Here is a 9,930-nt window from a genome sequence, read left to right as displayed (position 1 = left end):
AATTCATAGCATTACAGTCCTATCTCAAGAAACAAGAAAATTTTCAAATAAACAATCTAACTTTACACTTACTGGAACTAGAAAAAGAACAACAAACAAAGCCCAAACTGAATAGAAGAAAGGAAATAAAGATCAGAGGAGAAATAAACAAAATGGAGTCTAAAAAACAACATGAAATACAAATGAAACCAAGAGCTCATTTATTGAAAAGATAAACAAGATTGACAAACCTTTAACCAGACTCATCAAGAAAAAAAAAGATAAAAACCCCAAATAACATTACTAGAAATGAAAGAAAATAAATAACAATTGAGACCAAAAATATACAGAGGATTGTAAGAAAATATTGTGAACAACTATAAGCCAACAAATTGGACAATCTGGAACAAATGGACAAATTCCTAGAAATATACAATCTCCCAAACCAAGTCAGGAAGAATCAGAGATTCTGAATAAACAGATTACAGCTATTGAAACTGAAGCAGTAAAAATAAAAACAAACCCAAAAAACTCCCAACAAACAAAAGACCTGGACCAAATGACTTCACAGGTGAACTTGACCAAACATTCAAAGAACTAACACTTATCCTTCTCAAACTATTCCAAAAAATTCAAAAGGAAAGAAGACTCTCAACCTCCCTTTACAAGGCCAACATTATCTTAATTCCAAAATCAGATAAAGATCCTACCAAAAAAAAGGAGAAAGGAAGGAAGGAAGGAAGGAAGGAAGGAAGAAAATCTCTTCAATATCCTTGAAGAACATAGATGCTAACATCCTCAACAAAATATTAGCAAGCTGAATACAGTAATACATTAAAATGATAATACACCAGTTCAAGTGGGATTTATTCCAAGGATGCAAAGTTGGTACAATATCTGCAAATTAATAAATGTGATATACCACATAAACAAAATATAGGATAAAAATCATGTGATCACATCAATAGATGCAGAAAATGCATTTGACAAAATCCAATACCCACTTATGATAAAAAATCTCAGTAAAGCGTGAATAGAGGGAACATACTTAAACATAGTAAAGGCCATATATGACAAGCACAGCCAACATCATACTCAATGGACAAAAAGTAAAAGTGTTTCCCTTAAGATCAGGAACAAGACAGAGATGTCTGCTTTCACCAGTCTCATTCACCATTGTACTGGAAGTCCTAGCCATAGCAATCAGACAAGAAGAAGAAATAAAAAGCATCCAAATTGGAAATGAGTAAATAAAACTGTCACTATCTGTGAATTATATGATACTGTATGTAGAGAACCTAAAGATTCCACAAAAAACTGCTAGAACTCACAAATGAATTCAGTAAAGTAGCGGGACACAAAATAAATATCTAGAAATCAGTAGCATTTTTATATACTAATAATGAACTATCAGAGAGAGAAACTAAGAAAACTAATCCTATTTACAATTACATCAAAAATAAAATTACAGTAAAATTACAGTAAAAATAAAAAACTTAGGAATAAATTTAACCAAGAATGTAAAAGACCTGTACCCAGACAATTATAAGACATTGAAGAAAGAAACTGATTAAGATACAAATAATGGAAGCACATACTGTGTTCATGAATAGAAAGAATTAACATCATTAAAATGTCCATACTATTCAAAGTGATATATAGATTCAACACAATTCCTATCAAGATACCAATAGTGTATTTCACAGAACTAGAACAAGTATTCCAAAAATTTATATGGAACCACAAAAGGCCCCAAATAACCACAGTAATCTTCAGAAAGAAGGAAAAGTTGTAAGGATCATGCTGCCTGATATCAAACTATACTACAAGGCCATAGTAATCAAAACAGAATTTTACTGGCATCAAAACAGATGTGTAGACCAATGGGGAAAAAATAGAGTCCAGAAATAAACCCATAACTTTATAAAAAAATTATATTTAACAAAGGAGGAAATAACATACAATGAGATAAAGACAGTCTAGTCAATAAGCAGTATTTGAAAAATTGGACATATAAGTGCAAAAATATGAAACTAGTCCACCTTCTTACAAAATGCACAGGAATAAACTAAAAATGTGTTAAAGACTTAAAAGTTATACTCAAAACCATAAAAAAATCTTAGAGGAAAATATGGGAAGTAAAATCTTGGACATTTCTCATAGGAATATCTTTTCCTGTGAGAAAAATAAACAAATGGAGCTACACGAAGCAAAAAAGTTTTTCAACAGGCAAAGGAAAGCATCAACAAAATGAAAAGACAACCCACTGCATGGGAGAACATATTCACCAATGATACATATGATAAGGGGTTAATATCCCAAATTTATAAAGAACTTATACAACTCAGCACTAAGAAAACAATCCAATTAAAAACTGAGAGAAGAATCTAAATAGAGGTTTACTCAAAGAAGACATACAGATGGACAACAGACATATGAAAAGATGCTCAACATCACTAATCATGAAAGAGATGCAAGTTAAAACCACAATGAGATATCACCTCACACCTATCAGAATGGCTATTATCAATAAACCAACAAACAACAAGTGTAGAAGAGGATATATAGAACAGGTAACCTTTATGCACTGTTGGTGGGAATGGAGATTGGTTCAGCCATTCTGGAAAACAGTATGAAGTTTCCTAAAAAAAAATTAAAATGAAACTGTCGTATGACCCAGTGATTCAATTTCTGGGAATATTTCCAAAGAAACCAAAAAAACTAATTTGAAAGAATATATGCAACCTTATGTTCATTGTATCTTGTTTAAATAGTCAATATTTGGAAGCAGCCCAATCGCCCACCAGTGGATGAATGGATAAAAAAGCTGCAGTACATTTACACAATGGAAAATACTATTTGCCTTTAAAAAGAAAATCTTACCTTTTGCAACAGCATGGATGGCCCCAAAGTGTATTGTGCTAAGTGAAATAAGCCAGAAAATGACAAATACCATAGGGTTTCACTTGTATGTGGAATCTAATGAACAGAATAAACAAACAAAATAGAAACAGACTTATAAATACAGAAAACAGATGGACAGCTGTCAGAGGGGAAGGGAGGGGGTAAGGGGCTGGGTGAAAAGGTGAAGAGATTAAGAAAAAAAACTCCTGGACACAAACAATAGGATGGTGATTACCAGAGGGAAAGAAAGGTGTGGGGAGTGGGTAATGTAGAAGAGGTTAAAGGGTGAATAAATGGTGATAGAAGACTTCATTTTGGATGGTGAAAACACAATACAATATACAGATAATGTATTATAGAACTGTACACTTAAAGTCTATATAATTTTATTAACCACTGTCACCCCAATAAATTCATTTAAAAAAATCATGTATTATCTCACAGTGCTGGAGGTCAAAATTCTAAATTCAAGATGTCAGCAGTAACATGTTTCCTGTGAAGGCTCCAGGGGAGAGTCCTTTCTTCCAGCTTCTGCTGGCTCCAGGCATTCCTTGCCTTATGACTATGTCACTCCAATCTCTGTCTCTGTCTTCATAGGACCATCTCTCCTGTATAACTTTCTCTGTGAGTCTGAAATATCCTTCTCCTTTCTCTGATAAGGATACTGTTCATCGGATTAAGGGCCCAATCAAAATCTAGGATAATCTTATCTGGAGATCCTTAATGTAATTACAGGTACAAAAACACCTTTTCTAAGTAAATCCACATTCATAGTTTCTAGGGGGTAGGACTTGGAGACATCTTTTTAGGGGGACGTAATTTAATCTACTACACAAAGGATGTCAGCTTTGAGGGGAGCTCAGAGTAAGATGTAGTGCAAGGAGTGGCCCTGCCATGTGGCCATACTACCTGACTGCCTCTATGGTATAGGAGGTACTTGTATGGGGAAAGGTGCTGTGTAGACAGCACAGCAAGTCCCAACAGGAGAATTACAAACTAGTCCCTGAGGGTTTTAAATCAGGTCCACACCAGCTGAAATGGAGAATTATTCACTTTGTGAAAAATTATTAGACCCTAGCAGAGCCAGAGTACCAGAATTATGTCACTAAGGACCACAAAGCTAGAACTGCCCAGCACAAGCTGAGTTCTATCAAGTCCACCAAATCATAAGGTTGGATGGGCCCAGCCAAGATACCAACCATCATAAAATGAAAGTGATATCAGGCATGAGCAAGGCTAGAGGGTGCAGGTGAGCTAAATGAGCAGGTGGCCTAGGATGCATGTCATCCACTGTGTTATAGCAAGCCACACCTATAGTCTCCTCAGAGAGGGAGTTCCTCATGGCCAGTTGATGTAGGAGGGCCATTGCTGAAATTTGGTCACAGAGGGTGGGCTCATTTTGTGCATGTGAGCAAAAAATGGACTCTAGCTGCACTACAGCCCCACTAAGGGCTGGTGTTGAGAGTGCATCTAGATTAGCAACCAAGACCAGCAGAGGCACTTTCTGAGTGTGAGGAAAGTCTAGAATGGAGAGGATCCTTTGCCACCTCCAGGGCTGTAGTTTGTCCTACTACCTTCCTCCTTTAACTGTCTCACTGGGATTGTGGAAACGAAGTGAAGCCCAGGCATGCAAGTTTGCATCCCTAGAAGCCCCTTCAGGATGCTGGGGCACATTTCCCCGCCTGTGAGAGCATGGCCTGCACAAGGCCCAGCTGCCAGCTTCTCCAGGACTTGCAGTAGGCCAGGGTTTCTCAGCTGCACAATATTGGCATTTTGGGCCAATCATTCTTCATTGTGAGGGCCATCCCCTGTGTCGTGGGATGTTTAACAGCATCCCTAGCCTGTACCCACTGGATTCCCACCCTGTAGTCCTGACAACCCAAAATGTCCCCAGACAATGCTAAATGTCCCCTGTGGAGCAAAGTCACCCTGCCTGAGAACCACAGCAGGCTGAAGACAGCCACCTTGCCTAGATCCCTCCTCCTTTCTGGGGCAGCCTGCATCTAGTAACAGAGTTAGCAGGCTGGCCCTAACGTGAGACAACCCTGAAGGGTCATTCCAGCCTTAGAGCATCCTGTGGGTTGGCAGAAGCACTTTTCTAGTGACTGCTACATAGCCCAATTTTTCCCTCTGCCCAAGCTTGCTTGGATCCCTGATGATTTCTCACACAAATCAACACCTCAGAGTCTCTGGATTCTTCCTGGAGACTCCAGCCTGAAGCAGCAGTCACTTACCATTTCTCCAGAATCCACCTTTAAAAAATAAATCATGCAATTTGTCTTTGCTATACTATTTTATTGATGAAAACATCAACACACCCCAGCTCATCATCATGAGTTTATTCAACAACAATATTGAAAAATCACTGTGCAATTGCCGCTACCAGTGCTGGGCTTGGAATTCCTCAAAAGACAGAATTTAGGTCCAGGGATGGCTACATAATTTGCAGTGTCTCTTGTTCAAAAATTGTTAAGAATTTCAAAACAATGACAGCAGAGCATTAACCAAATATGGGTTCCTTCTCATCGTGGTGCCTTGTGTGGCTGCTTGGATTGTTCACACCTAAAGCAGGTCCTGCATAAGCTGAGTTTTCATGAGACTGTCATCTAGCCAGGGACATGAGTATTAAACCATGAATTACATGATGAATTATTTTATTGCAATTGTGAAGCATTATGTTGGAGAAGTGCATTATATAACCTGATAACAAGGGGATCAGACCCTTTTGGGTGGAGGGAGTTGTAGGGGCCAGAAAGATTAGGGCGTTGTGAGAACCACAGCTATCACCCTGATTCTTTGTTGCACCATGAACCACTTGCCTGAAAACTGGCCAAGGACAGTTTCTTTTTTTTTTTTTTTTTTTTGATGGAGAATTTATTTTTTTTATTTTTTTTAAATATATTTATTGATTATGCTATTACAGTTGTCCCATTTCTCCCCCCACTCCACTCCATCCTGCCCACCCCCCTCCCTCCCACACTCCCCCCCATAGTTCATGTCCATGGGTCATACTTATAAGTTCTTTGGCTTCTACATTTCCTACACTATTTTTACCCTCCCCCTGTCTATTTTCCACCTATCATCTGTGCTACTTATTCTCTGTACCTTTACCCCCCTCTCCCCCTCCCACTCCCTTATTGACAACCCTCATGTTTTAGTTGTTTGCCTAGTTTGCTCTTGTTTTTGTTTTAGGTGTGGTCGTTAATAACTGTGAGTTTGCTGTCATTTTTACTGTTCCTATTTTTTATCTTCTTTTTCTTAGGTAACTCCCTTTAACATTTCATATAATAAGGGCTTGGTGATGATGAGCCTCTTCAACTTGACCTTATCTGAGAAGCACTTTATCCTCCCTTCCATTCTAAATGATAGCTTTGCTGGATACAGTAATCTTGGACGTAGGTCCTTGCGTTTAATCTTGGGTAATGTAATTATGATGTGCCTTGTAGTGTTCCTCCTTGGGTCCAGCTTCTTTGGGACTCTCTGAGCTTCCTGGACTTCCCGGAAGTCTATTTCCTTTGCCATATTAGGGAAGTTCTCCATTATTTCTTCAAATAAGTTTTCAATTTTTTGTTCTTCCTCTTCTCCTTCTGGCACCCCTATAATTCGGATGTTGGAACGTTTCAAGGTGTCCTGGAGGTTCCTAAGCCTCTCCTCATTTTTCCAAGTTCTTGTTTCTTCATTCTTTTCTGGTTGGATGTTTGTTTCTTCCTTCTGGTCCACACCATTGATTTGAGTCCCAGTTTCCTTCTCATCACTATTGGTTCCCTGTACATTTTCCTTTGTTTCTCTTAGCATAGGCTTCATTTTTTCATCTGTTTTTCGAATAGATTCAACCAAGTCTGTGAGCATATTGATAACCAGTGCTTTGAACTGTGCATCCGATAGGTTGGCTATCTCTTCGTCGCTTAGTTGTATTTTTTCTGGAGCTTTGAAGTGTTCTGTCATTTGGGCCATTTTTTTTTTTTTTTTGTCTTGGCGCGTCTGTTACTTTAAGGGGCGGAGCCTTAGGTGTTCACCAGGGCGGGGTAATGCTGGTTGCTGCGCTGTGATGCTGTACGTAGGGGAGGGGCCGAGAGGGAGCAATGGCGCCCGCTTCACTCTCCACCGTATTTCAGTCTTTCACTCTGCTGCCCACAATCAAACTGGGCCCCTCTGGTGCTGGCTCCCGAGTAAGTGGGCCTGTGCACACTCCAGGCCCCTGTGGGACTCCCCAACAACCTCTCCCTGAGGCTGGGAGTCTCTCCTGCCGCCCCAACCCCCAGGGGCGCTTTCAATCAGAGGTTTGAGGCTTTATTTCCCCAAGCTGGAGCCCTGGGTTGCACAGCGGTCTGCTTCTCTGCCCGCCGTTTGTCCGGTTTATCTGTGGGCGAATGTGGTGCCGCAAGGTGCTATCCGCCACTCTGCCTGCCCCACTCTCCGCCACTCTGAGTCCGGCCCTCTGGGTTTATCTGTGCAAATGTGGGACCGCAGGGTCTGCTAGTGCTCGGACTGCCTGCGCCATTTGTCCCACACTCCGCCAGTCTCAGTCCTGCCACAGCCACGCGAGTCCTCTCCACCCCGGTGCCCGTCTCCGCCCCTCCTACCAGTCTGGATGAATGATTATTTTCTGTTTCCTTGGTGTTGGTCCCCCTTGCTGTTCGATTCTCTGTCAGTTCTGGTTGTGCGAGGAGGCGCAGTGTGTCTACCTACGCCGCCATCTTGGTTCCCCTCTCTAAGGACAGTTTCTTATGTGAGACCACTATCCCAGTCAAAGCAAATGGGCCACAGACATATGACTTCCTCCAAATGCCACACCACACTTCACATAGAATGGCTTCAGAAAAAAAAATCATTAAAAGAAAAAAACTGTTGTTAAAATAAAGTAAATGGAAACATAAGGAGGTTCTTCACTAGCTTAAGAAAATAAACCAAAACTCAAAATATTCTGGGAAACACCTTAGGGAATTAGAGGGGATCAAAAAGTCCACAATAGGGCCCTATTATACGTCAGATTTGAAAACTGATTTAATTTTACGCTAACAGCAAGAAGACCTCAGTTCTATTCCCAGCACTCTCTAATTCTGAGAAAGTCACTTCAATTTTCTATTCTTTGTCTGAATAATGAAAAAAGTTGGTCTGTCATTTTGGATTTCATGAGTATTGTTAGGATGATGTTTTTAGGATACTTTGAGCTAGCCGTTCTAGAAACACAAACATCATACTTTATCAAAGCAACCTAAGGTTAGTGTACACCACCCAGCCACACACAACTGCAGTAAACTCAGACTCTACCCAACCCTCACTATGACCTTCATGAGTACCCACTGGCTGCATATTGGCAGAGCCTGTGGAATATTTTATCTTCTTCCCTTGTTCTTGCTTTTGTCAAGTCCACCATGTCCCCTATGAACACAGATGCAGACATAAGTTTCCACATTTTGAAAACAGGCACAAATGTATATAATTATTTAATATATGATAAATGAAGTAGTCATATTAGTAGTGAAAAGATAAATTATTAAACACACTAGGAAAACAACTTACCTGTCTGGAAAAAAAATGGTACATTTTTACCTTACTTCAAATATCAAAATAAATTCCAGCTGGATTAAAGAGACAGAATGTTAAAAATGAAAACTTATAAGTAGTAGAAGAAATTTAGATAAATGTTTATATAATTTTGGTGTTTGAAAGACCCTTTCTAAAAATAACACCAAAGGCAGAGATTGTAAAATAAATCATCAATAGCTCTGACTATATATAATGAATTCCATTAATCTCCAGAAAAAAAGACCAACATTCTTTACATACAAAAAGTCCTATTAGGTCAGTATGTAAAAGACAAATTTGTTGGTTACCAATTCTAGTCCCTGAAATTCATCATAAGGGAATTAACCTGGAAGTGATTATCATCAATTTGCCCTTTAAACTTCCTATGGAATCAGTTGGCCAAGGATCCACCTTACTCAGAAGAGAGTGGAAAAGCGTTACACAAGTCGAGTAGTCTGGCAGATGGTCAGCAGGATGGGATGATTATGGGGACAACACTTTACACATTACTAGTTCCCGGAGAAAAGGTGTTCTAGGGAACTAAAAGAGGGCATCAAATAAAGGGGATTCTATGTCAGGAGGGGTGTCCAGACCCAAAATCAAAGTCTCCCACATAGAGGGCTCAATAAGAAATCCTAACATTCAGTTGAGAGTGGCATGAAAGACTAAAAATAATCCTCTAAACAACTCTATGACCCTCATTAATGTTAGCATCATTGCTTTTTAATTTTCAGAAGAATAAAGCTGAGAAAGATTCAGTTACCTAACTTTCATTCTTGAAAAAGAGGAGTCAGATTAAACCCAGATCCTCTGTGTCAAAGTTCTTTTCTCTTTCAGTCTATATTGTTTCTTGATGCCTTAACAAATATTTCTTTTTTTTTAATTTTTTTTGCAGTTGGTTCTTTACAAATATATTTATTGATTATGCTATTACAGTTGTCCCATTTCCCCCCCTCACTCCACTCCAACCTGCCCACCCCCTACCTCCCACATTCCCCCCCTATAGTTCATGTCCATAGGTCATACATATAAGTTCTTTGGCTTCTACATTTCCTACACTATTCTTACCCTCCCCCTATCTATTTTCCACCTATCATTTATGCTACTTATTCTTTGTAACTTTACTCCCTCTCCCCCTCACACTCCCCTGTTGATAACCCTCCATGTGATCTCCATTTCTGTGGTTCTGTTCCTGTTCTAGTTGTTTACTTAGTTTGCTCTTGTTTTTGTTTTAGATGTGGTTGTTAATAACTGTGAGTTTGCTGTCATTTTTACTGTTCCTATTTTTTTATCTTCTTTTTCTTAGATAAATCCCTTTAACATTTCATATCATAAGGGCTTGCTGATGATGAACTCCTTTAACTTGACCTTATCTGAGAAGCACTTTACCTGCCCTTCCATTCTAAATGATAGCTTTGCTGGATAGAGCAATCTTGGATGTAGGTCCTTGCCTTTCATGACTTGGAATACTTCTTTCCAGCCCCTTCTTGCCTGTAAGGTCTCTTTGGAGAAATCAGC

Source organism: Desmodus rotundus, chromosome 3, assembly GCF_022682495.2.
Source record: "Desmodus rotundus isolate HL8 chromosome 3, HLdesRot8A.1, whole genome shotgun sequence".
NCBI classification, from domain to species: domain Eukaryota; kingdom Metazoa; phylum Chordata; class Mammalia; order Chiroptera; family Phyllostomidae; genus Desmodus; species Desmodus rotundus.
Note: the sequence above shows the minus strand (reverse complement) of the source record.